This window comes from Harpia harpyja, chromosome 4, assembly GCF_026419915.1.
Source record: "Harpia harpyja isolate bHarHar1 chromosome 4, bHarHar1 primary haplotype, whole genome shotgun sequence".
Lineage (NCBI taxonomy): Eukaryota > Metazoa > Chordata > Aves > Accipitriformes > Accipitridae > Harpia > Harpia harpyja.
Genome location: NC_068943.1, coordinates 53,784,506 through 53,810,262, shown reverse-complemented (window position 1 = coordinate 53,810,262; position 25,757 = coordinate 53,784,506). Strand labels below are relative to the sequence as shown.

Here is a 25,757-nt window from a genome sequence, read left to right as displayed (position 1 = left end):
AAGCAAATGTGAGAGACTTGGCAGTTTCAGGCATGGGAAATAAATATGTTCAAGAAGGAGAAAAATGGGAACAGAAAACCCCACAGAGTTTTGGAATGGCCTAAAAGATCAAGGAGGAAAAATTACTACTTTGTTATGAGAAGCTCTTTCATCCAACCTATCTTGTTCAAAACCACAGCTTACATCTCACAGAACTTCCCTATTACTTGTTATTTTCCACAACATCACACTGTTCACAGGATCATGGAAACTCTAGATCACTGGAATCCAAGAGATGCTTCTCATTAGCCTTTCAAGTCCTTACTCTTTTTGCCCCCTTTATTGCTTACTAACCTCCTGACTGATTGCTTCCAGTCTGCAGGAGCGTGTGCTCAAGTTGAATACAGAAATTGTTAGAAAAGGAAATCTATCTATAACTTCAAGAATAAATAGCCTGCTCTAATACCTCTTTCATACCCATTTCCTCCTTTACCAAAGTGCACGCAAACATTTCTGAAGTTGAATATATATTCTCTCTCAGATGGCAAATTGCTAGACCAACTGCAGATATGGAATGCTTTTATATAACTATTTGATAGGTGGTTGACATCAGTAGATTTTTTTAATCTCCTCATATTTTTGGATGGTATTACACATAAAAAAAAAAAAAATGAACACAAAGCCTAGACTAAACTTTGCAAGTAAATGATCTATCAGTAAAACACCTGAAAAAGAACAATGTAGAGTATTCAACCTGAACAGTAACTCTTCAACCTAGCATCTATAATGTTACACATCTTCTCATGGTCTTCTAAAATTGCCAACTGCAAGGTTAGCTCACAAAGAAAGTTACAATTTGAGAGCCCCAAAGTCAACTGAGTAGATCCAGCTTCTTCAGAAACAAGAGGGCGGAGGGTACATGGTTACTTCAGCAATACTAATTTCAAAAACTCCACAAACAGACCTTACAATAGACTGCATTCCAAACAGACTGTCTCACCTAATTTGCCTAAAGCTCCTAGTTATTGTTACTGGTTAAAGAAATAAGCTCTTATTTTGAGAAAAGACCAAGCAAGTGACCCTTAACTGTCCAAGTATAGGGCCTCATGGTGCTACAGTAACAGCTTCCATATAAAATGGAAAGCAAGGCCCTAACTTTAGATATATGACAGCTGCCAATCACCTACTTAACTCAAGTTTTGATCACTTGCTATTATAAAAAGAAAGATGAGAGACACAATATCAGGAACTAGGAGCGCTTACTGGTTATGGAATAGATTTTCTATCAGACAGCATGCAGCAATTGCAGAAAGTCAGATTATGGATTCACCTACTCATTAAATGAGTTGGTCATTAAACAGGGGAGGACAAGTGAGACTGCTCCAAGCTATTTCTATGCTCTTTGTGATCCATGCTGTCTGTCCCACAACCAGCTATTAGCCACTGGTGGGACAGGATCAAGACTGAGCTCAACACCTGTAACTGGCAACAGAAAACAATGGGAAGCCACAGAGAGATCAAAGTAATAACCCCATCTGCCACAGAAATGCAAACCATGAAAAAGGCAGGTGGCCTTAAAAGCCGGAGACCTTGTATTTTTCTCTTTTCCTGAGCTGACACACTACACTAAGGCAACCTAACCTTTCAGTAACACTTTGTCCTGGTTTCAGCTGGGATAGAGTTAATTGTCTTCTTAGTAGCTGGTACAGTGCTATGTTTCTGAGTTAGGTAGGAGAAGAATGTTGGTAACACACTGATGTCTTCAGTTGCTGCTAAGTAATGTTTAGTCTAAAGTCAAGGATTTTTCAGCTTCCCATGCCCAGCCAGCGAGAAAGCTGGAGGAACACAAGAAGTTGGGACGGGACACAGCCAGGACAGCTGACCCAAAGTGGCCAATGGGGTATTCCATACCATGTGACATCACATCTGGTATATAAACTGAGGGGAGTGGGGGAGGGGGATCGCCGCTCGGGGACTAACGGGGCATCGATCGGCGGGTGGTGAGCATTGTGCATCACTTGTATATTCTAATCCTTTTATTATTACTATTGTCATTTTATTAGTGTTATCATTATCATCATTAGTTTCTTCTTTCCTGTTCTATTAAACTGTTCTTATCTCAACCCACGAGTTTTACTTCTTTTCCGATTTCCTCCCCCATCCCACTGGATGGGTAGTGAGTGAGCAGCTGCGTGTTGCTTAGTTGCTGACTCGGGTTAAACCATGACACACCTGCACCGCTCCTCAGGAACAGGTTCCATCCCACAGAAAGACTGACTGGTGCTTCTTAGCACTCCAATAGTGAAACAAAACATTACAACCATTCCCAAATACCATTCATCCAAGCCTAGTAACAAGCAGGACCGTATGACTTCATAACAGTCTGTCCTAAGGGCTGGGCTCTTCAGTAGAAAGGAAGAGTTTTCTTTCATTCTTCTCCAAAAATCAGGATTCTTTTGCTGTTGTGCAGGTACAGCTTTAATGAGTTCTTCATTCAGTGGATGATACCTAGAATGACTTGTATAACCAAACTGACAAAAGAAACCACAGCACTTCACTACCTTATATAAGCTGATGTAGGTCTTCAAAAGGAAGAGATGTAAGTATTGATTTTCCTCCAAGATCCCAGCAGTGACAATCTTGCAGGGAAAAGATCAACAACTCATCATCCAGAAGTCTGATGGAGAGGAATCTCTAAAGCCACAATTGTGCTGCACCATCTATTTCTGTGTCTCACAAGTCGCTTGGGAGCATCTTGCCCTGAAAACTACAGAGTCCCGGCATTAGCGCTGTGAGGACAGCTGTGAAAGGGCTGTTCTGATGCTCTCTCCCTTGTTGTGGCCCTATTCCAGGCACTTAGATATATTAGCATGTCTTCCTGGAACATGGAAGTTACTACTAGGCATAATAAATTAATTAATTCCAGAATGGCTGGGAAGCTGTCTTCTTCCACAATTTCACAAGCCTCTTTACCCATGTTTACAAAACTTCCAGAAACCACTACCATAAGAAGATGGGTGAGGACCAACAAGATAGATTTTCATAGCTTAGTGCTCACAGGGCGAGAACATAAGCAAAGCAAGCTGGTTAAAGTCAAAGCATGGTATTTTCAGTATTTATACCACGGCCATCCCATATATTCGAATCCTCTACAGGTCATATCTTTGGGAATACAAAGTTCGAAAATCACACAACAAAGTCAAGTCAACACACACTTTTCCTGCAGGAGCGAGAGGACCACAAAGCCTGCTCTCAAAGTCCCACCAAATAAAATTTATCTGTGCCTTTGATGCATGCATTTAGGTAATTTTGATGCAATAAGTGTTACGCATGCATCTTTCATAAGAATAAGATGTCCTAAACAGCATAATCAAGAAACTTTTGAAGAGTTAACAGTCTGGGTCATAAACATCTCCACTATGTGCAACTTCTACAGACATCAAAGCGTCTTCCCAAAACTGGATGTATTACATATCTTGCAAAATTAGTAAATGAACTCAAGCCATCAATTTTGCAATTTTTGAAGTAGCACAATGCATCTATTTATTAGAGAATGGAACTAAGCCCAGGCTACTGATTAGCCATCCTGCAAATAATGCTTATGCAACCTTTAATAATGATTTCCACTAACAACCAACCGGACATTTTACGATTTGGAAAATTTCACTTCTAAACTAATTTACAACAATTCCCCAAATCTAATGGGACAGATGATTGAAACTACAGAGGAAACCAGCCTTCTCTGAAATTGATGAGGTATCGATTTTCATAACTAGCCACTCTTGGGTAAGATGCCTGCATTAAGTTTTTGTTCTCAAATTTCAAATTCTGATAAGTATTCCTCTGTCCCTTTCTCCCTTTCCCCTGGAAAAGGGATTAATTCAATTTTAAGGAAAATATTAAACCAGCAGTTTCAGCCTTCAGTCTTGGGCAAATTATGAACAGGAAGGAACAGCAACTGAGCTGTTAAAACCACCAAGTAAACCACTGAACAACATGAGTAGACCACAAGAAATGACACATTAAAAAATGAAAAAGAAACACAAAATAAGTCATCTCAGTAAGCATGGAAATTTTACTCCTTACAATTATACAAATTTTCAACCCAGTATACGTTAACCTGGTGAAAATAAAGCCATCAGTTCCTACAAAGCTGTAACAAATACTTGACAGACTCACAGCATAGCCCCAAGTTCATCATCACAGCTAGATATTACTGGAACAAGTGGCCAAAGTCTACAACAGAAGTCAGCAGCATATATCAAGCCCAAACAACTCGCCATTATTTTAGAAAAGGTGAAAGCAGAACACAACCAGTGATTTTGGGTGATATATAACAAAGAGGTATTTCCTCTGTCAGTAAGGGAAATTCATCTGAATTCTCTCTCCCCCTCAGGGTTCTCTCTTCCCTGCATGCTAAGAAAAAGCAGAGAGTGTAGGTTATGCATAAATTCCTGACAGAAAATACTGTTTTAGAAGAAAGCTCCTGTGCGTGGGCACATGTCTGTAAAATAAAAGGCATTGTTACTCCACCAAGTACGTATCCACATCCAGCAATCAAATCAGATCTTAGAATTTTATTGTGACAGTAACATGCAGTTATATTTTCACCAGAGGTTTGACTTTCATATTAATACCTGGTTTTTAGTGATATCATCAAGACATGAATCAAAACTGACATTTGAAGGCAGAGTGGTATTAACAGTAGTGGGAGAGAATTCTCATTCCTGAAATCTGTAATTTATTTTTAATTACGAAGTTATCAGTTGCAGAGAGGAAGACATCTGTTCCCAACTCACATTTAGAAACTGTCTCTGTATAATACAAAATTGCTCAGCTCTATATAACAATTATTATTTTGTGGTACACAGCAATATTAGGTACCCTTGATCCAGAGGAAGCCTGTGAATACAGTCAACATTACACTTGCAGAAGTTAGAGAAAATAACCTTAAGCGAGTAGTATCATTAGCTTGCTAGAACTGCTCAAGTAAACTACAGAATACAACCATCAACACACAAAAGTGTTACGAAAAAATCCGCTCCATCCTCTTGTGGAATCAGAAATGCGACGTTTTCTCTAGGATCCTCATTAACTCCAATTATTAAACTGAAAATTCTGTGGTGCAACATCAAGAGAAGTTTGGAAAACACGAACATTATTTACCTATTAAGAGAACATGATGCATGCTTTACTGAAGATTTATACTGTGCAAGAGTTTGATTTTGTGTAGCCCCTACTGCCTGCCTTTCTTACAGATTCATCCCCATGGACACTTTAACATTATATAAACTCCCCCGGAGATAAAAATTATTCTGTAACTTTCCAAAATCATCTCCCTTTGAGAAAGTATTACCTAACAAACACACATTATATACCTCACAAATGCATTCGATCCCTGGGTTTCTGCTAGATGCCAGCATAAAAGAATATTTGTAAATTATTTTCATATATTAAAAAAGAAGACCAAGGCTGGAAAACTGTCACTGGAAAGGATAAACAGGATTAAGTAACAGGTGTCTGACCGCACATAATTCAAAGTCATGCATCAAATACGGTGCATAGCCTTGCTGGCAAAATGGAAACATTGTTTTTGCACCTTGCTTTGAAAATTACCACTAAGTGATTTAAAAACATCTGTGTAAATTATACACACACAGAAGCAACACAAGCACTTGTATCCCAAGAGACCAATACATCTGAAAGAAAACAAACAAACAAAATCTTCAAAGGTGAGCCAGCCTTTCTCAAAAGAAAAAAAAAAAGAGAAAAAAAGAAAAAAAAAAAAGAAAAAACCCACAAGAAAGTTATACTTAACTACACAGAAACATTTGTCACACCGCCCAGCACTGACAAAATCCGGATACACTCAGAAACTACAGCGAGCTGCAGAGCTCAGCTGGCAGTGAACATGAGAAGAATAATTCAATCACCAGTCACGCACACACACATGTACAGATATAAATATACATATACAATCTCACACAGACATACACACAGTCATACGTGTGTGTACGTCCATCGCCTCCGAGGCAGCGGGCCGGTGCGCCGAGGCAGCGGGCCGGAGCCGGCACAGCCGCCCGGCGGCTGCCCCGAGGGGAGCCCAAGGTTACGGCCCGGAGCGGAGGGACGGGCAGAGCCGCTACCCGTGAAGGACGCGATGCCGCCGCCAGACCCGGCGGCCCCCAACGGTCGCCCCCAACGGTCTCCGCGCGCCGCCCCACACGCGCAGCCCCTCACTGCCGCCTTACCTCAGCCGCCGCCGGGGCGGGAGGCAGGGCGGGCGGCGCCGCCGCCGGCCCCGCCGCGCAGGGTGCCGGGGCTACGCCGAGGCGACGACCTCCTCCTTCCTCCTCCTCCTCCTCGTCCGCACACTGTGCCTCTGTGCGTGTGTGTGCAACCCGCCCGCCTCACAACGGCGACAGCGGCGGCTCCTCCTTCCCCCCCCCTTCTCTTCCCTCCTCCCCCGCCCCGGCGGCCCCGCCGCCGCGCCCGCCTCAACCCCCGCAGCGCGGAGAAACGCGGCGGGGAAAGGGGAAACCCCACCACCACAGCCGCCGCCTGGGCTGGGCGGGCCCCGCCGCCTTCTACCAGACGCGGGCACTCGCCTCCCCCGCGCCGCAGGGCCGCGGGCAGCGCATGGCAAGTGGCCGGCGGGGCCGCGGGCGCGGAGCTCCGCCTGCGCGGCCCCGGGCGCGGCGGGGTGCGCGGCCCGCGCGCATAGCTGTACCTTACTGCTCTAGCGCACAGACGCATATATACATACACACAGACACACCACACAGGGGGCTGCGGGGGCTGTGTTCCTGTGAGGATGCCTGCACCGGCGTGCCTGTGTTTACTATATGTATTTAAAGGGCGGGTGAATGGGCGAGAAGGAAATCCCCTGTGTGCTCCCGGCTAGCGCTAGCGCCGGGCCTGCTGTCTTCAATGCAGAAACACACAGCCGAAGAGAAGAAGGGGTGTTTCAGAGGCCGCTGGAGGGTTGCCGAACTCTCACAGTTTTTGTGTCAAAATTACAGTTGGACTCCTTGAGGTTTATTTGAATGCCCAATGCTGGGCAAGCAAGCTGAGCTAAGCACACAGGCGATCCAGAGCGCAGGATTCCCTCTCCGAATATCCTCCAGCCAGCCCTTTCACAGCTCCTGACTGGCTGCAAACCACTGCCAGGGATTGCGAATGTAGCACCCTGTGCCTTCCCCTGCGCTCCTCTGTTTGCTGTCATTGTGTGCCTGGTGTCAATTTTCCCTCTCTCCTCATGATTTTACAAGAAGTGTTTTCCTCCGTGTCAAGAAAAAAACCATAAAACGTCCACAAAAATGAACAAAATGCTGAGTTTTACAGTCAAAACAGGTTCCCCATCCCTTTCCTCCTACAGCCCACCAGCCCTCTTGGACTTTGTTAGTGAACTGTTGAGTTTGGCCACCTGGGCCCTGCAGCCTGACCACCCCGAAGGGACACTGGCACCAAGAACTGGGAGCAGCACTACAGAGAGGCAGCAAGCTACAGCTGAAGAAGTTATCTAGGGTGAGCTGAGGAAGCAGTGGAGAAAAATCTAAAATAGTTTTGCTAGACAGTCATGGTAAGGGTGTTGCATTGCCACAAACTACTCAATCTGGTAATGCAGTGGCCAGAGCTTATGCTGTGTTATCCTATACCATAAACTGTAAAAATCCAGCTTGGAATGAGACCCCACTCTGGCATCAGGTGCTGTACCAGGATGTGATAAAAATTATTCTGCCTTCAAGAGCTGGAACTGTGCTCCTGGAGCTGCTGTGGAGAAGTAAGCAAGGGGGTGACTGAGAACAACAGCAACAATGACACATGATTTCAGGGACAGCCTGTCAGTGCAGCAGACCTACAGACTGAGGGGTTTGTGTAATTGAAGCAAGTGTTATTTTAAGCAGATGTTCATATTTGCTTATGTCTACTCAATTAGAAATTCCTCATAGGCATGGTGGTGGAGGTAGGTCTTTAGAAATAGATGAAGGGGAGCAAGGCTGCAGCTAAGGCTCAGGGTGGGCGTATTGTACAAAAGGAGATGCGGGAAGGAAGTAACACAGGAACCTGCATGAGAAGCACATGAGCTGGATGAAGGCCAGTATCGCTGGCAGAGCTAAAGGGATCGAGTTAACACACAGGATATAGGAGCAGCAATTATAGCCATTAAAGATGGAGGGCATCAGCTTGAATGTGAGATGAACATGGGGCTAGCGAAGAGGTTTTTGTTTGTGGTTCCAGAAGTGTTTGTTTCTAAATGAATGAAATGGATACATTTGTGGGTATACAAATGAAGTGCTCCATGTCTTTTTCACTGCTTTTTTTTTTTTCTTTTTTTCTTTTTGCCATTGGGCTGCATACAAATTAAGTAAATTATTATAAAAGTAGTGATAAAAAATATTTTAATTCCTGTGAGGCATAATGGCTTACTCACTAGCAAACAGTATTGGACTCTCACTAGGAATCCCTATGTGGTTTGTATTCAGACCTCTAGAGCTTGCACTGGCGGTAAGCACAGACACTGTTATTCCGGTCCATAACGCTGTCTGGCTTTTCCCATGATTTCTTATCTCCTTCCCCCCCAAAATGGCTTCTACATGACAATAGGTCATGGCTGCCTGCCTGTGTGAGGGGATTTGATACCAGAGTAAAATTCAGGCCTATTATCTTCATTATTGTGGTTCGTAAAACAGTTTTAGCAAAATGTAGGGACTTGAAATGTTTGCGTAACTGCCTGAGATGCAGACTAGTAGTGGCATCTCAGAATTAGTGGAAGTGTAGTTTCTTTAGAAAAAGCCGTTCTTTGTTCTTTCACAGTCTTTCCCTTTCCGACGTCAGCTCTCTGACCTGACTTGTTCATTGAAAGGGCAGTCATCAAAGGAACAGTTGTCAGGACCTGCAAGAAAACTAGAGGTACTGACAACATCAGTTTTAACAGCACATGGACTTCACATTAAAAGATTTTTAAAGCTGTAGAAAGTAAGGCCATGTGGAGGGTCTGAAACTCCCCATGCAGCCATAAGTGGAAGGGTCAGGCCCACAAATTGAGATTAATTCCTGCATTGTGAGTTTTGTTGTGGTACAACTCTGTTTACACACTTGGACTTCTAAATACAGCACAGCTGATGACAATGCTTTGATCTTTGTTTCTCCACTGATTTCCTCCTGACTTCAGCAGTCAGTGTGACTTGGCCAGTTAGGGATGAGTTAGGAGTAATCTGAGAACCTCTGATTTTACAGCTAGTTTTTAGGTTGACTTGCTGCCTTGATGTGAACAAGATACAGCTGTACTGTTTCATTTTCTTCCTTGCAAGACATTAATATTTCCTTCATTAAGAGTGGCTTGTCAATACAGGACAGCAATTGCTAGTTATAGCTTTATAAATAGTACATATAAACGCATGCAAATGCTAAATATTTCACCCTTGTGACTTAGAAGACTTAGGAAAAGATGAACAATGCCAACAATTCATGTCAGTTGAAAACAAAATGCCCCAGGAAACACAGCAGAAAAATCTTAACCTCTGAACTGATCAGCTGAAACCTGGTGCATTTAAAATTGTTGCCTCTGGTAGAGTTAGAATGCCACATCACCCGATCATGTCAGCAAAAACTACAGCTGTCTTCATAGGAACCTACTCAATCTGCAGCATATTCAGATTAAAAATTATTTTTCCAAAGACATTGAAAGTTTGGTAAAGTAACATGATCTTTCACTTTTATTTCTTATCTGATACAAGGGTGCAGGACATTTTAAAATCACAACCCTAGTATGTCTCAGAAAATCCACACAAAGGAGTTTATTCTCAGTGTTTTATTTCCAGGTTGTCCAAGGCAAAATTTTCCTTCGGCATCAGCATGTGTAGTGATTGAAAGTATGCAGTAGGTGTAGAAAAACGGTAGGTATTTGAAGTTTGAACATGCAAAATTCAGTGAGAATGTTGAAGCTGTGGGTCTACACCATTAGCTCACAGTCAGCCAATCTCTGATACAGCCCATGTTGATCTAGCGTGTGTAGTGCTTCTTATCAATTTATACCACCTCTTGGTTGGATCATTAATTTCTTTATTTCTAAGCCTGGATGTTCCTAGTTAAATATGTTGACATGGAATACTAAGGAAAGCTTCATGTGCATAATTAAACACCGTTAAAAAATACTTGAATAAATGCCCTCTTTGCAGCTTTTATTTTGGTTGTCTTGTATGTAGATACTATAGTGCTGTGACACAAGTCATTTCAGAGCTAGCAATGCATGACATTTTTCCACAGTCACAGTCCTTACTTAGCATGTGCAAGCTTAAGGGGACACTTTTCATCTTTTTCAATCCTTGTCTGCTGTCATCCTGCACATTGCACAAGAACAGTTTCCTATACCACAGGCAGTACGTCTGTATAGGCTTTTGGGGCAGACTGCTCTGCCTGTGCTCAGAGCTTACTGGAAACTGCATTAGGATGATGCTCAAGCTAATATCCCTCACGATATGGCTTATCAACCTGGGATCAGTGCTGTACGCAGTAGCTGTGGTGCATGTAGCTACATGGCTTTTGATCTGCACACTCCCCAGGGAGGACTTCGCTGCTTCTTCTGCCAAAAGGTTCTACTCAATGTGTTATCATCTGCCACTAATGGTACTGCGGTTGATATTGATGGGTAAAATACTGGTCTCAGTGAAGTCAGTAGCAAAGCATCTACTTATATCAGTGATTTTCCAAGTCTTACATTGCAGCCAAATCTGTGTGTCTTTAACACAAAAGGCGATCCAATGGTCACTCAAGGCAAATTGCAGACTGAAGCAGACATACATTGATTTCTCGTCTACTTCCAAAAAATGGCTGGGGTGAATAATTTTGATTAAAAATACTTTTTCATAACCATTTTCATGAACATTGCTGGACATTTTGTTACAGCTTGAGACAGACAGAAAGCTTGGAATATTTTACTCTGGTAGTTAAAATTTTGGCAAAATACTGAAAGCCTTGGCAGTTTTAACTGTAGATGTCTCTACCAGCTCTCCCTTGCAAAATGCTTGGCTACAGCATATTTTGGTTACGCAGGACACGGCAAAATGAAAGAGATTTTCTTCTTGGAGCTTTCCTTTTTTGCAGGGTTTTGTCACAAGATGGTTCATTTTCCACACCTGTAAATACCATCCTGTTCCAGACCTTCATGGCCCCAATCATTTGTATCAGCTGTGATATCTTGTGTTGCAGACCCACATCCCATCCAAAAAAGCTGAGGTTATAAAAAAACTTTTTTTAAAAGCTGAAGTTACCTTCTTAAATGCTAGGTCTCTTGACAAGCAAAATTTCTTCCAGTATCGGATCCTTGATTCATTATAAAATAAAATTATCTATGATAATTTTTCAGAAAGACTGTTAGCTTCTTCCTAGGCTTTTCAGGAAGCTACACACACACACAGAGATGTACATAACAGGAATGAGTGGGAACAAAGGGAATGTTTTTTCTCTGCCTACAGTATAATATTAATGACAGACATTGCAATTATTACTTTTGAGGTCTTTCTTATTAAAAGGAGTGAGTATTACTACTCAAAAGTGTGATAGTGGATCTATTCAGGATGCTAAATAGTCTCCTCATTGTACTGGGGTATGTTTATCTTCAGGCTTGAGCTCCAGGTCTTCTGAATACAGCAGGACAGAAGCATGGGGCTGGAGAAGAGTTCCTCCAGAAGCTGGATAATGCAGCAGGGAGGACAACAGAGCTTTCAGGATAATGCTGCTAATAAGATTGTGTTTTTCCATTTGGACGTTAGAAGAAAGGGGTTGAGTTTCTTTGCCCGGTTTAATGACAAGAAATTAAATTTAGAGTTGAACAATACTTTTCGAATCTTTTAAGGTACCAGTATCTCCACTTTCCAAAAAAATGGCATCATTATCAAAAATATCACAGTACTATTAAGCCTTTCAGACAAGGAGCCAGTCAGCTTTTATGTGTGTGAGACAAGGATCTCTGTCCTTCATCTAGTGTGACCTGAACAGGGGCAGGATTTGTTGGTGCTGGACTTTACTACGTGCTAGAGGCAGCAGCCCAAGGTAGCGCTGGGGCTCCTTTCACACTTTTGAGAGATCATTTCTCATTACTGTCTTAAGAAGAGCAAAGCCCCACTGACCCCAAACATGTATGAGAGAGGGCATTTCACCTCCAATCTCTCCCTCTGTATATTTACGAATCACCAATGAGACTAAGATTGCCTGCTGAGCTCTTGAACCTGCTTGTACTCCCCCCTCTCAGTTTACTGAGAATTTCTCCACAGTGGTGCAAATCAAGTTGACTTTAGTCTAAGTGTTCAGGTGAGCTGAAGGGGTTTGGCATTGCCTGCAAGGAAATTGTAAGAGTATCAACACAGCCATGGGTGAAACAACAATGTTCAGCATTGTAAATGATATATAGAAAGACAAGCAGATTACATAAAAACTGCTCATTGGAAGTTGTAAAGGAAAACTTACTAATCAACTGTAACAAATCTGTGCTTACTTGGAAGTACTCCACTTTAATTATTAATGCAAAACACAAGGATTTTTCAGTTTAGGATTTTTCAGTCTAAAGAAAGACTTCAACCCTAAAAGAAGACAAAGCGGTTGAACCCATGCATCTTCCTGTGTGATTTTTAGTTTAACAGTTGAGTGTCCTTTGTTTTCAGTCCCATTAGATGTTATTCAACACCCATTTTCCTAGTATCTCAGTACTTGTGATTGGTTTATAATAATAGAGGTAAATTCACCATCAATAAATTTAAGTGGGAAATCCAAAGATATTCTCTAACATTAGTGGCAAGTTTTTGCAGTAGCCCTTCAATGTAAACAGTGAAGTCTAGAAACTCTTCAGTTTGTGGGCTTGATGTTCTTATCATGGATTATATGATACAGCACTTGCAGTGGAAGGTCCCTTCCAGTCCTATGTGAACATTTTCTGAATCTGCTTCTCTATATTTTCCTTTAGATCTTCTAGGGAAAGTAATTAATAACATTACCCTGTATAGCCCACCTACGGACATACCTTCCTGTTCTTCCTTTTCCAGGGCTCAGATTGTTTTTTCTTTCTCAAAACTTCCCTGAGAAATTGTTGCATGATGTCATTGATCATACTAAAGTGCAGTAAGCTTTTAGATGTCATCTGAGTGTGTATATGCATTTGTACAACGCAAGTCCTAGTGCATGCGGAGTACCCGGAGGCTTTCCGTACTGCCTCAACATCAGAGATGTCCCTTGAAAGTGGCAGTGTGTATAATCAGACCGTGATTCTAGATAGAAGAGTGAATAAACAAAAAAAATCACATCAACAAACTGTCTGAATATCCTTGATATTTCAATTCTGCTGCTGCTTGTCACATTTCTCCTCTGGTACCATTGCAAAAAGTCAGTGACATCAGGCGGACTCGCCTGTGTTTCCTCCCCACTCAGGGAAGGCATACAAGCCCACTGGGAGCCAGCCAAATGTGTTTTGTATGACAGCGAGTACATGTTGCTCACTTCACCTGCCAGTCAGCAACAAGGCACAAGGCTGTCTGCTGGTGAAAAGAGAGGGTGGGAAGGACAGTGCAGGGCACCTGTATGCCAGAGGGGCTTGAGAATATTAATGCCACCCACTGCTGAGCCATCTGCAGGTTATTGCACGTGATAGTGACTTGACGGACAGTGAGTTATTAGAAAGGAGTCACACCACATCCACTGCATCGGCTTAAGCACATCTCCTCCTGCTACGCTGTTATTCATCTCTTCACCTTACTTTCAGCATTTGTTTTTAATTCCTATACTGGCAGCGACACATGGCAGGAGTCCACAAATGCATAAGACAGCAGCTGGTTCAGCCCCAAAGTAACCGTCTTTTGGCAATAAATCTGAGGAGCAGACAGCAAACCACACTTTGGTAGGTACAGAGCAGGCTGGTCACTTGAATGCTTATGTATGTGGTTACTGCAGGGTACGTTACTTACTCAGACAGCAAGAATGTGACATCAGTGCAATGCCAATGGCAGGGTTGTTCCCTAGAGACCAGTGAGGTGGGGATTACAGGAGGTCCCTTTTGAGGGACCTCTTTGACATTAGTGTAGTATGGACAGCCAGCCAGTGAGTATCCTGTATGCACTGGGCTTGCAAAAGGGAACTGCAGTTACCTGCCTCCTCTCTCCTTTTGACATGAATAGTCGCCACATCCTCTTCTCGAATAATTAAGCTACAGCTGAATAATTCAGAGTGATTTGTCTATTGTCTGGTGTTAAGTAGGGGTTGGCTCTCTGCAGCAGCACACAATGGTGTAATGTTCTTGCCAACTCCAGGGGTAACGTTTTTTACTAGAAGGCCACCAGTGGTTTTTTTGCTCCCTCTCTTCTCTATCTTAATACTACCCTTAACCCTGTATCTTGAGGTATCAGTAACCAACCTGTCCCTGCCACACAGTGGGGAGCAGTCTCTATCATCAGACCAGTGAAGAAAGGACTTCCTTCAAACATCACCTGGACAACAAGCTGCATCAGGAAAAAAAAAAACAAACCACAAAACAAAAAAACGTGGTGTCCTTACTAGCAGCTTCTATCAGTCATGCAGTAGGAAGGCTCTGGCTTTTTCCTCGGGCTGCGTAACAGGATTTTGTCTCCTGGCCCTAAAGAGTTGACAGTGGATGGGCTTGAAGGAGCTGGAGAGAGGCTCTTGTGATTGCAGCCAGGAGAAGCTGAGATGCAAAGGAAGGTTCTCACTTCTCTCAAGTATGAATCTGCTATGAGAGGCACATCTCCAATCTTTGATCCCACCATTGCCCCAGTGGGGTCTGCTTCCCCTGCGCTTGGAGTACAAGACCTTTTCCTGCTTGCCAGCTTGACCCTGGCTTGAATGGAGGGTGTGAGACACTGCTTGAACTGAAAACTCAGCATTGCCAGCCTCAGAATATATTCAAAACAGATAGTAAAAATACTGTTTGTGTGTTTTCTTTTTCATCATCCTCCACTCCCCTGACTTTCCTTCCCACCATCTGTTTCTACTGGCGTCTCCCACTCCAGACTGCCCACCATAAGCCTTTCCCCCCTGTTCTGCTGGCCTAGCAAAGGAAGGGGCTCTGCCTGTGGAACAGTATGTCTGCCCCAGCAGCACAAAGGGATGTGCAGCAGGAAAGCCAGGTACTCACTGGCTGCCTCACTTCTCCAAGCACTGCCAGGAGCAGAGGAGACGTGTACCAAGCCACCTGGCCTCAGCAGAAGTGGTGACGGTACAGGGGATGCTAAGCAAGCAGTTTTGAGCAAAGGAAGTCAAATAAATTACTGATACAGTTTCACCAGTTTCACCAACTCTGCCAAGGATGGATTTGGCCCAAGGAGGCAGCAGGAGTGCAGCACATGAAAAAATCAGACCCTGGGAACGAGAGTCCCATGCCCTACAACCCACGCTGACAATGCTGTGCACACACAAGGACAGCTGTACAACTCCACGATTGCTCTTCTTCAGTTCTCTAACTCCGTAGTATCACTCCTCAGACTAAAACCTTAATGAATGCTTGCCAAGTTCTTGTAATCACACCAAATTTCATAATTTAAACATGTTTTGAAGCTCCGGAGAAAAAACGTACATCAGTGGGAACCAGCCATCTGGAAAGCTTTGGAGTCTTTTTTTGCTCGTTTGTTTGTTTGTGATTCAGCTGTTCCAGTACTGTAAGTGTCATTTAGTTATTTATTTAATTTTAAAGTTTTTAGGTTACAACATGAGTTTTAACTAATAGATGAAAGCACAACTTGTGCAGGGATAATTCACCACTACGAAAGGTAAATGATTCCAGAATAATGAATGAGGTTTGTGGTTATGCCAAGGTACAATCCATACCATTACGACCCGTTATTTCTTCCTAATGTTCTTTGCACAATGGTTTCTTGTAATGTCATTTTTCTCCTGCCTCCCAAGTTGTAAGCAAGGGGTAGGGTCTCCAACTTAGGGTACAAAGGAAGAGACAGAAGCAGCCTCACCAGCCATGAGCTATTAAAAATATTACTGGTAAAATCATCAAAAAAAGAAGAGACAGCAATACAAAATGCCTTCTAAAAACATCCTTTGGAATATGTCATGAACCCAGCCCAGGTGCACTCTATATTATGTATTACAGTATGTGCCAGCTATGCCTTCATACAAAATCAAAACTGCTTTAAATAAGTGATTAGGTTATTCCTTCCATGTTCACACCTTTTTTTAAATTATTTATCCTTGCAGACATGAGTTTATGTACCATATTATTCCTTTGTTGATACGAGTCTCTGGATGTTGCATAATTCTGTTTAAAAAAAAGAAATCAGAGTGAAAAATAGATTTGTAGAGTATGCTTTGGTCTCAAAAGACCTCCTGTTTTTTTTCAGATAGCCCTGCACCCTTCACACACTCCCATTCACACTGTGCAGGGAAAACATCAGTGTCAGTCCTACCAGCATTGGAAATGGTGGACAAAGCCTAAGTGGGAGACCAGAAAAAGAAGCTGTGAGGTGGATTGCTTCTTAGCACTGCTGTTTGTTAGATAAAATCACAAGACTATCCATATCGTATTGATATTTGAGAACCAGCAGTAGCATTTTTAGAAGTAAAACACAACTTGGATGTGCCTTATGGGATGTCTTAATGTTACCTTAACCAGAAGGACAAGCTAATGTTATTTTTCATGCTGATATTATTTTTCATATCTGATGCTTCAAATGTGATCTTGCCCACCATTAATTTAAAAAAAGAAGACAAAAAGGCAGAGTGAACTGAAGAAGATCTGCTCTATATTCAGTACAGCTGTCCCCAGCATTGTGTGACTGCTGCTCATGGGGGCAGGAGAAGGCCCTGTCCACTGCAGGTCCTTGCACTCAGTACTCAGGGGGACAGACAGACATTCTCCACCTTTCTGCCCAAAGCAGGAGGTTTTCCAGAAAATGAGGGAGGCTGGAGAAAAAGACAATTAAAAGACCTCTTCCTTGCAGCAGCTAGATAACCTACAAATTCACCCAGCATCTCATCTGACTTTGCCACCTTAAAGGTGGCAAAAGCCAGCTAGAATCAGGCTACGGCTCCTAATTTCCAATCCAACTGCCTTTCTTTTCAGCCTCGTGAAAGTTTGAATACCAGGCTTAACCTTTCTCTAATTGCTCTCCATAACTGGGATGGTCTCTTGTCCTAATTCTGGTCCTGTGCCATCTTTTTCTGGCTATTGGTTTGTTTTCTTTTGTTACTTTTGTTTATTTGAGTGGTCCATTTGAGGCACCTAAATGAGAAAATAGAGTTGGGAAGATTGAACACAAATTAAAGTGGAGGAAGAGAGAGACCAACAAGTCAGCTATGACAGCAAAGACTACTTTTGTGGAAGGGAAAGCAGCACAAGCAGAGGAGTAGAAAGACACAGAAGAAACAATAATGACAAGAAAGAAAGAGAAGACACCGTAAAAAGATAAGAGATGGCAAAAAAGTGTAACACCAAAGCAAAAGCTACACAATAATCTGCTGTAAGGAAAAGAAAAACACTGCACTGCAGGAGCAAAATGGAAAGGAAGTCAAAAGAATACACAATTTTATTCAAAAAATAATTAAGGGGCCAATAAAATGTCAAATGTAGAACAAAATTGAATATTCCTTTGAATGACAAGATATATGACCTTGGAGGAGATGGCAGCAGTTTTCAGGGTTTTTTTCCCAGCCATATCTCAGGCAAAAACTGTAGGTGTTGAGTAAAATTTTAATTGAGAGCATAAATTATTTACATATTCACAGCAGTGCATCCCTCCTTCCTCTACCACCAGTGAAATTCTTTCAGCAAGTATCAAATCTTGATTTCCAGTGTCGCTGTCGTAAATAAAGGATAGTCCTCTATGCTTTCTCTGCTTTCTGATAGTACGTTGTTTTGTGCCCGCTGTCAAGCAAAGCTCCAATTGAGAAATTTCTCTCTGAAAATGTATTTTAGTGGAACATGGCAACTTAATCAAAATAGCTGTTTATAGCCTTAGGAGGCAAAAAACCAACTGTTAACATTTGGATGATTCTACAATTAACATTTGTGTGATCTTACATCTTAATGTGAATATATTTGAATGCTTTTGGGTGCTGCATAATAAAGAGCTGGTTACTAAACTTAGCAGCACTTCATGTAGATTAGACATTATAATTGATGCTTACAGAACAGGACCCAGAGAAATTAATTTTATGTTGCTCCAATTTCACTGGTTTAAATTAAAGGGTTACACAAAGGGCCTCTATACCATGGGAAAAAAAAAAAGGTGCATGTATTCATGGATGATAGCAATAGTTGTTTATTTGTTTTCTGGAAGTGAGTGGATGTGCCCAGGGTGAGCTCTCCCTAGCTCAGTACCCTGTGCTGCAGTCTCGCTGCATCAGACTTCAGCCTCCTCCAGCATCCCTGGGCTCAGGCAATTTCCCTGTTTCCCTGTTCTCTGCTTTACTTCTTGTATGCTGATGGCGTTACAGCCTTGAACAACTCCCCTGTCCCAAACAAAACCAGAACAATACTGGTCACATTGGGTTTTTTCAATCCTGTAACCATCCTTTTCCAGCATTGAGGCCTTGGACATACCATGGGTTTTCAGCTCACGGTTCAGGAGCAATAACAGGAGAGGTGTTTAGCCCAACTGGCTTGGGCAGTAGCTCACACAGTAATCCTCCTTTAGCTGGCCTGCCTAGACAAAGAAACAACCAGAAATCCTCGTGTACCGGTGCACATTCTTCTGCCTCCCTTCCCTCCTGATCCCTGCTCCTCTTCATGCTTCATTCAGCCTTTCCAGGGAGTCCAAATCCGTGCTAACATCTCCTCCTGCTAGTCCAGGCTTTAGCAATTTTCCAGTCAAAGATCTGGCTCCATGCACAACTTTTTGGAAGAGGAAGGCCTTACCTAGAACAGAAGTACTCTTGTTTCTTTCTCCAAAGCCTGCTCATGTACCAAAAACCTTTAATGATCAACCTGTATAGATCTGCTGGCACTGTGCTGTGCCTTCAGCAGAAGAAAGACTGCCAGAGACATAAGGTACAGATAATTCATACTAGTCAGGCTGGAACTTGTATATTGGGATAGATAACCCAAATCATCCCACTGTTATATGTGGGAGACAAGTTACTGTATAGATGCCAGACCTGAGGCCAAGGAGCAAGATTTACACCTCCAGAGCCAGGAATGCAATTCAGCTGCAGCTGATCAATGAAAGCCTGAAGCAGATGGAACAGCTCCAGGATTGTATCAAGGTGCAAAGCCATTAGGCCGAGCGCAGACTGCAGCCCTGGGCATCTTCCTCCCAAGCAGGTGCCACAAGCACCGGCTCCTAGAGATGCTATCGTTCACTGTCCCAGCAAAGTCAGGAACAGGTTCTGCATGCTCCAGTATAATTTACTGTGGTTAAAGAGCTCCCTAAAAAGATCAACTCCTTCCCAGGCAGTGAAGGGGTTTAAACCCAGGCTCCCAACCTGGCAGTGAAAGACAAAGTAGTACCACCACGTTACGGAGTAAAGGAACGAATTGGGTATTTGACCCCAGAAGAAGACTTTGAGTTGTGCCAGATTCAACACTTAAGATACTCCTCCTGCTGTGAAAGGTGAGAAACCTTATCCTTCTCCTGCACATATCCTGCGAAGGAATATCACAGAAGACGTTTTGTATGTCGATAAGGAAGAAGGAACCCCCTGAATCTAGAATTTAACTGCAGCACAAATAATCCTGAATCATCACCATCAATAAGCACCGACAATGTTAGTATGAAATTCTGTCCTAGCGGCTCCTAGTTAAGCTGGCCCATTCCAAACACTCTAATCTAAAATTATATTTATCAGGAAAGTCATAAAAATGGGAACTCCAATCATCCATGTTTGATGAAAGGAAGGAATAGATAAGATTTTTTGTGTGTATGGAATCCCTAGTTAAATATTGGCAGAAAAGAGAGGTGAAAACAACAACAGGCAGGGAAAAACCTGTAATCAGGCCTCATTAATACTGTAGTTAATTGATTTTCTGCTTAGATTCCAAAGAGCAACAGGTAGCTTTCTTTAAGGTGGATAATAGATTAGCACCCATTGGAGAGGCAGAGAGGGAGGGAGATACTTGTGTGTAAAAAATGTGAACTTTTCCACTTTTGAAAACTTTGACCATTTGCTTCAAAAGGTAGTATGAAACTCAGTGGTGCAGTTTTCATAAACTAGTTTAAGCCTTAAAAGAAATTTTTTTTTCCCAACTTTACATGATTAAAAAAAAATTATCATTTTCACTGTTTGTGAGACCTCCCCCCTCCTTTTATCGTATCTGGGGAACCATAAATTGAAGAATCCAGCATTGCTCATCTCTGTCTAATCTCTTGGCCTACATTTTGATTCTCTTTTCATGCAGCGATTCAGATACTATGACTAGTGAGACATGGAGAGAGAAGCAAAAATTATTTTCACAGAATTAAAAAAAGGGCAATAATATCCCAGGTGCTACTCCATCATGCCTAAAGAGATACCAGCACAGCTTGAACTGCTCTAAATTCTCAGGGTTTGTCTACACAGGGCTGTTTTAATTCAGTTCAGTTAAACCAATACAGACTTTTAAGTGGTTGGTGCTGACTAAGCTTAAACAAGAGCAATACAGTGCCAGAAGTGTTGTCCGAGAATATTATCAAAGTAAGGGTCTGTCTAAACACACAGATATGTTTAGATGGGATATAATGGGACTTAACCCTTGTAGGGATGCAAGGCAGGTAAAGATGTCCCAAAAGACAGGTTATCTCCTACCTACCTACTTATAAATACACCCTTTGAAACACTGTTGGATACCACTGTTGGTATGGTAGAGCAATAGCCTCATTGCTGCTACAAAGCCTGTATGCTTCTATCCTTGTCTTTAAGGATGTCATTCTAAGAAATCACAAATCACGTATGCACGCAAATGCACACCTGCTGTACGTATGATGTTACTGTGTACATAGGCTGAGTACTGTAGGCAGGCTCTGATGTTACAAGAGTAGGCAGATTAGCATTTATTGCACCTTGAGATAACTTGAGCACAGGATGCAATTCTCACAACTGCTTCCAGAAATCTCATGTGCTGTGTCAGAAATCCCATGGACTGCAGAGCAGGGGTGTCCCATGGCATCCCCCACCATCCTGGCTCACTGCCCTCGCTGCTCAGGGACCCTCCTGGTGAGAGCGAGCCTTTGGCTCTTCCCCCAAGCTTTATTATCAATGCAAGGAAACACAAACAGAACCACCTCCATTCCCCCCCCCCCCAAAACCCCAAAGTCTCGATATGTCCATTATATTAGTGCTGAATTCATCCTAATAGTCTAAATCCAAGAGCAATGCTGCCTTACACATCTTTCTAGCTCAAAGTGCACCTTTTTTTCTTCTAAAACTTTTTCCTATTTATACCCTGCTTCAACAGCTGTGCCTTATTCCCCATTCAACATCCATTTTCCCTTAAGAGGGATAATTAATTTAGAACTCCAGGCAATAAGACATAGGTGAGAAACCAGCTTTCCTGGTGTTGCCTTTCTTTTCTTAACCATTAAATGGTGCAATTCTGCCTCACATTTACATGGGAACAGGGGAATACACCTAAAATCAAAACCAGAAAATAATTCCTTTTAACACTATGCTAACATAATGAAACACAGGAGGAATTGCAGAAGTCATATTCATCTACTGCAGTATTAATTCATCGTGGGTTCTTAGGTACTAAAAAGTCAAGAGCTGACAAAATTAGGCTTTGATGTGTCATCTTTACTTAAGCAACCACATGCTTGCTCAAGTAAATAGTTTCAAGAGGTATTTTCAGGAACCTCAGGTGCAGGAGTAGTACTTCAGAGATTTCTTTTCCCCGTCAAAGTGGACCAGCCTGTTTGCATTTATTTAAGCTTTCTGTACATGCTCCCTACTTTGTAGTCCTGAAGGCTGCTAGCAGTCAGGTGCTTCAGTTACCAGGTGAATCTCAGCCCTTTCTTACCTGAGATGATGGATCCAAGAGAGCACATTGACCTCACAAAAAGGCAAAAATGGGTGCCCAGGCTAAGGGAGCTGTCAGCTTAGGTCTGAACTGGTCTTAGTATGTTGTTGACCATTACAAAGAAACTCATCCTTTCTGACTGGAAAACAAAGAGGGGAAACGGGGAAGACTTGGCGTCATCCTACTCCCAGTAGGGTTTTAAATCCTCAGTTTTCCAAGGACCCATACTCTGAGAGATTACCTCCCTCGCTGTCTTGGGTTACCTTGGTGCTCACAGCAAGCTCGTCCTGATGTCTCAGGGAAGCTGCAAATGCATGCAGGTATCATGCTAGGACATAGGTGTCCTGAGAACATATAACTGGGAACATATTGATGATCTCAGTTATTTAGTGAGACTTGTGCTCATGTTCAATCACCAACCTAAGACTGAGGTCAAAGCCTCTTTTGATTTTAGGGCATAGAAAAGCCTGTTCTTGATGATGATGCAATTAAGTATGTGGAGTAGCTTATCCATACCCTTCATGCAATGAGTGACTTCTGCTAGCCCACTTTTTCCATGATTTCCCTTCAGAGCTAATACCCCAGTCATGATGGTGAAAAATACATTACCTCCCCGCCCCCCCCCCCCAATAATGGCACAGTGTATAAGTATGGAAGTGAAAACATTCATGTATGCAGTGCTCTATCACTGTGAGTCTACTTTGACTCCTCTTTTAATAAAATCCAGGTGATTCCACCTTTCCAACACAGCATGTGCTCACACTATATGCATTGCGTTTTGCAGATGCTACGAGAGAAGCCTTATGGAGATGGAGTTGCTGACAAGAACAAGAGAAAACTACACTTACAGTAAATAAAAGCACCACTCCCAGAGGATCTCTCAACTCCTAGCAGTGACCTTTGAAGTTGGGAGGACACACGGCCTGGACAGGTAAGGAAATGACATGGCTAATTATTTTATGGTATTTTTTTGCTGTAAAGCATGCTTGTACAAAGAGCAGTTTGCAAAACTGTGTTTAAAAAGAACTGGATTTGCCAGCTATGACAATAGCTAGGGGAAGACTTAGATAAAATAATAGGTGTTTTTCATCTTTAATGCCTATAATTAGCTAATGCACTGTAAAAAAACACACATCATTACTCTTCCTCTCTCCACTGAAAAAAAAAAATCAACAAAGAAGAGAAAACATGCAAACCCAGTATTTTGTTAGCTCATCTTTTAAGAGCCTGGTTCCTGTTTAGTATGCGTTTAGTGACGATGCATTCAAGTGAATAATTTAGACCTTCGATGACAACTTTTCAAGAGTGGTTTTATCAATGTCAGACAGCTTCCCGTTTTTGACCATACAAACACAAGACAGGAATCACCACTGACATTATTAGTTTTGGCTCATCTTCCTGCTGTTTGGATAGGAAGGCCCCATTCTTTTTTTCTGGTGGTGAATTAGCATCATTACTTTTAGAACTTCCTGGTTGTCAATGCTGAATCAAATGTATTACCTTAAAAGAAAAAAAAGTCCTGCCTTGTACCAGCAATGCTAAATTCGCAAAGCCAGACACTCCTGGGAAATGTTAGAATTACATTTGCACCATTTTAATTTTGCAGGTTATTACTTCTGTGTTCTTAGGCACAAACAGCAACCTTACTGGTAGTAATAAGCCTGCTTACAACAGATTCAGTGATGCCATATTTACTCTCATGGATGCTGAAAGCAGGAATCCATCCCTGCTCAGCAAAGTATTTTGCTTTGTTGACAGTGCTTTCAGTGGCAGTTAAATACATGTGTGAATAACGATTATTTTAAGGACTTGTATGTTCAGCTGCACACAACTGCTCTGCATTCTGGTATTCACACCAATAGCCTCACTGGGGATAGTTTTAAATTAAGCACAACGTCTAGCCCTTTTTGTTATGGGTGTATGGTGCTAGCAGTTCACCTTGCCCTGCATGAAACGTCTCAGCTGAAAGCAAAAGCAGCTCCAACCTGGCAAGAATTTTTCCCATCCCTGTGGTTTTTTTCAGGTTGTGCCTTACCATTTCACTTTGTTGGGGAAGGATATTTAGATTAAAAAGCACTTTGAAATCAAGAGATCAGCTAAAAAAATATAAATATCACTAAACATTTAGTATTCCCTTCCACACGCTCACGGAGAATTTTTTTCTTTCAGCTTTCTCTTCAAACCTTATTGTTTCCTGTTATCAACACAATTTTATGTAGCTGCATACCTTACATAAGGTGCCAAGCTGCACAGTGTTCTGTTGGATTCAGTAATAGACTTAAATTTAGCAATCTTCTGATTGGAAATAATGCCATTATTCATGTGCCCTTGTACCAACTCCCAAGCTACTGCCTGGCTCTCTTGATAATATGACGTTCCTGATGCACATTATCTCAGAGGTCAATGCGAAAGGAAAGGTGTTACACAACTCTCAAGAACAAATCCTCCAAGGAGGAGATCTCAGATAGGCACAAAAATGTTATATCCTAATCTTGGCACAACATCTGCTGGGTCCTTACACACTTTAAATATATACAGTGCTCCCTTACTAGTTGTTACAGCTGTTACTTATAGCTGAGACATCTGCACTTCTTCAGTATGCTTAGTATAGTCATCAGGTTATTTGGCTACAACAATGGTAAAGAGCAGTGGGCTAATGGGCTAAACTGGGGGAAATATGAGCTTATTCTTACTTTTGAGGTTACATGGAGGTTTTTTTAATAGCTTATGTTACTATGTGAGTAACCTGCATAAAGATGGCAATATAAATCCAGGAGCAGCTGAGAAATGGCAGTCAGTTTGTATTCAGAATTTTGCTTCCCGTACAGACCCAAATTTAAAATTTTGAGTTTAGTTTCTCGGTGGCTTGATTGCTATATCTGAAAATTATGCATAAAGTCTTCAATCAGAGAGGGTGTTGTGGAGAAGCAAAGGCTAAAACTGCTTTAGCACAACAGTCTGTGTGTAAGCGCAGAGTAAGGTGGAGGTACAAGACCCAGCCTTATAGTAGCTTGGATACCAAAACACACATTAGCCTGCACTGAGCTCCCTGCTGCTGCTGCCAAGCACCTCCCAGCAGCCAACCTTACTCCTGTCTCCCTGTATTACAGCCCAGTCACTCGTGCGACTGCAATGCAGGCACAAGTCAAGGCTGATGCCACCCCGGTGGAAAGGGAGAAGCTGTGCAGCTGCAAACAGCTGGCACTGCCTGGGACAAGGAGCCATCAGCTAAGGAGTGTTAACGAGGACAAGATCACCTTTAGGTTTCTCCCCTCCCCACCCCCAGATCTGCAGCTCTGAGCTTCTTCATGTAGTGAGTTGCACGCAGTTGTGTATGAAAGCTGTCAAGAGCTGGGGATTAAAATATTTTATTTGCCTGAGAGGAAAGGAAAGTTCCGTACAAGCCAGGAACTGTGATGAGATCTTGTTTACCAGGCACGTGCGGGTCTAGAAATCAATACACCAAAATTGCCGTGACCAGAAATTAGACCCACTTAGTGAACAAATTTCATTAAGACAAGCTATGCCTCACGTCACACCTTTGCATGAGTGGTTTAACACTGTTACTGCCTTTTTGCTTTCTCCCAGAATGACTCCTTTAAAGCAAAACATTTATATAGTGTTCATTTGTAAAAATTCTGAGGGAGAAAATAATAAAAAAATATTTGCAGTCCTTTCCAATGAAGTACTCACTAATAAAGGCTTTAATTAAAATGTTGACGAAAACTTAACAGAAAATGAAAAAACCCACAAATGTGTGCAGAAAGTCACTTGTGCAACATCTTTAGCAATTGCATTTAAAGAAGCTTCAATGGTAACACTTTATATTACATTT

The 25,757-nt window shown here is 42.2% G+C and overlaps 1 protein-coding gene across 7 annotated transcripts in view; it reads right to left on the bottom strand.

The window, feature by feature from the left end:
- The window catches only part of PLCB4 (phospholipase C beta 4), a 218,145-nt gene extending 211,777 nt beyond the window's left edge, over nt 1–6,368 (bottom strand). For 6 of the 7 annotated variants that reach the window (XM_052784069.1, XM_052784070.1, XM_052784068.1 and 3 more), the window contains exon 1: nt 6,231–6,367. The gene's annotated coding sequence lies outside the window, so the exon portion shown is untranslated. Of the gene's footprint in view, nt 1–6,230 lie in introns of all 7 variants that reach the window. The other variant, XR_008234723.1, reaches the window with a different exon arrangement.
- Between the last annotated feature and the right edge of the window lie 19,389 nt (nt 6,369–25,757).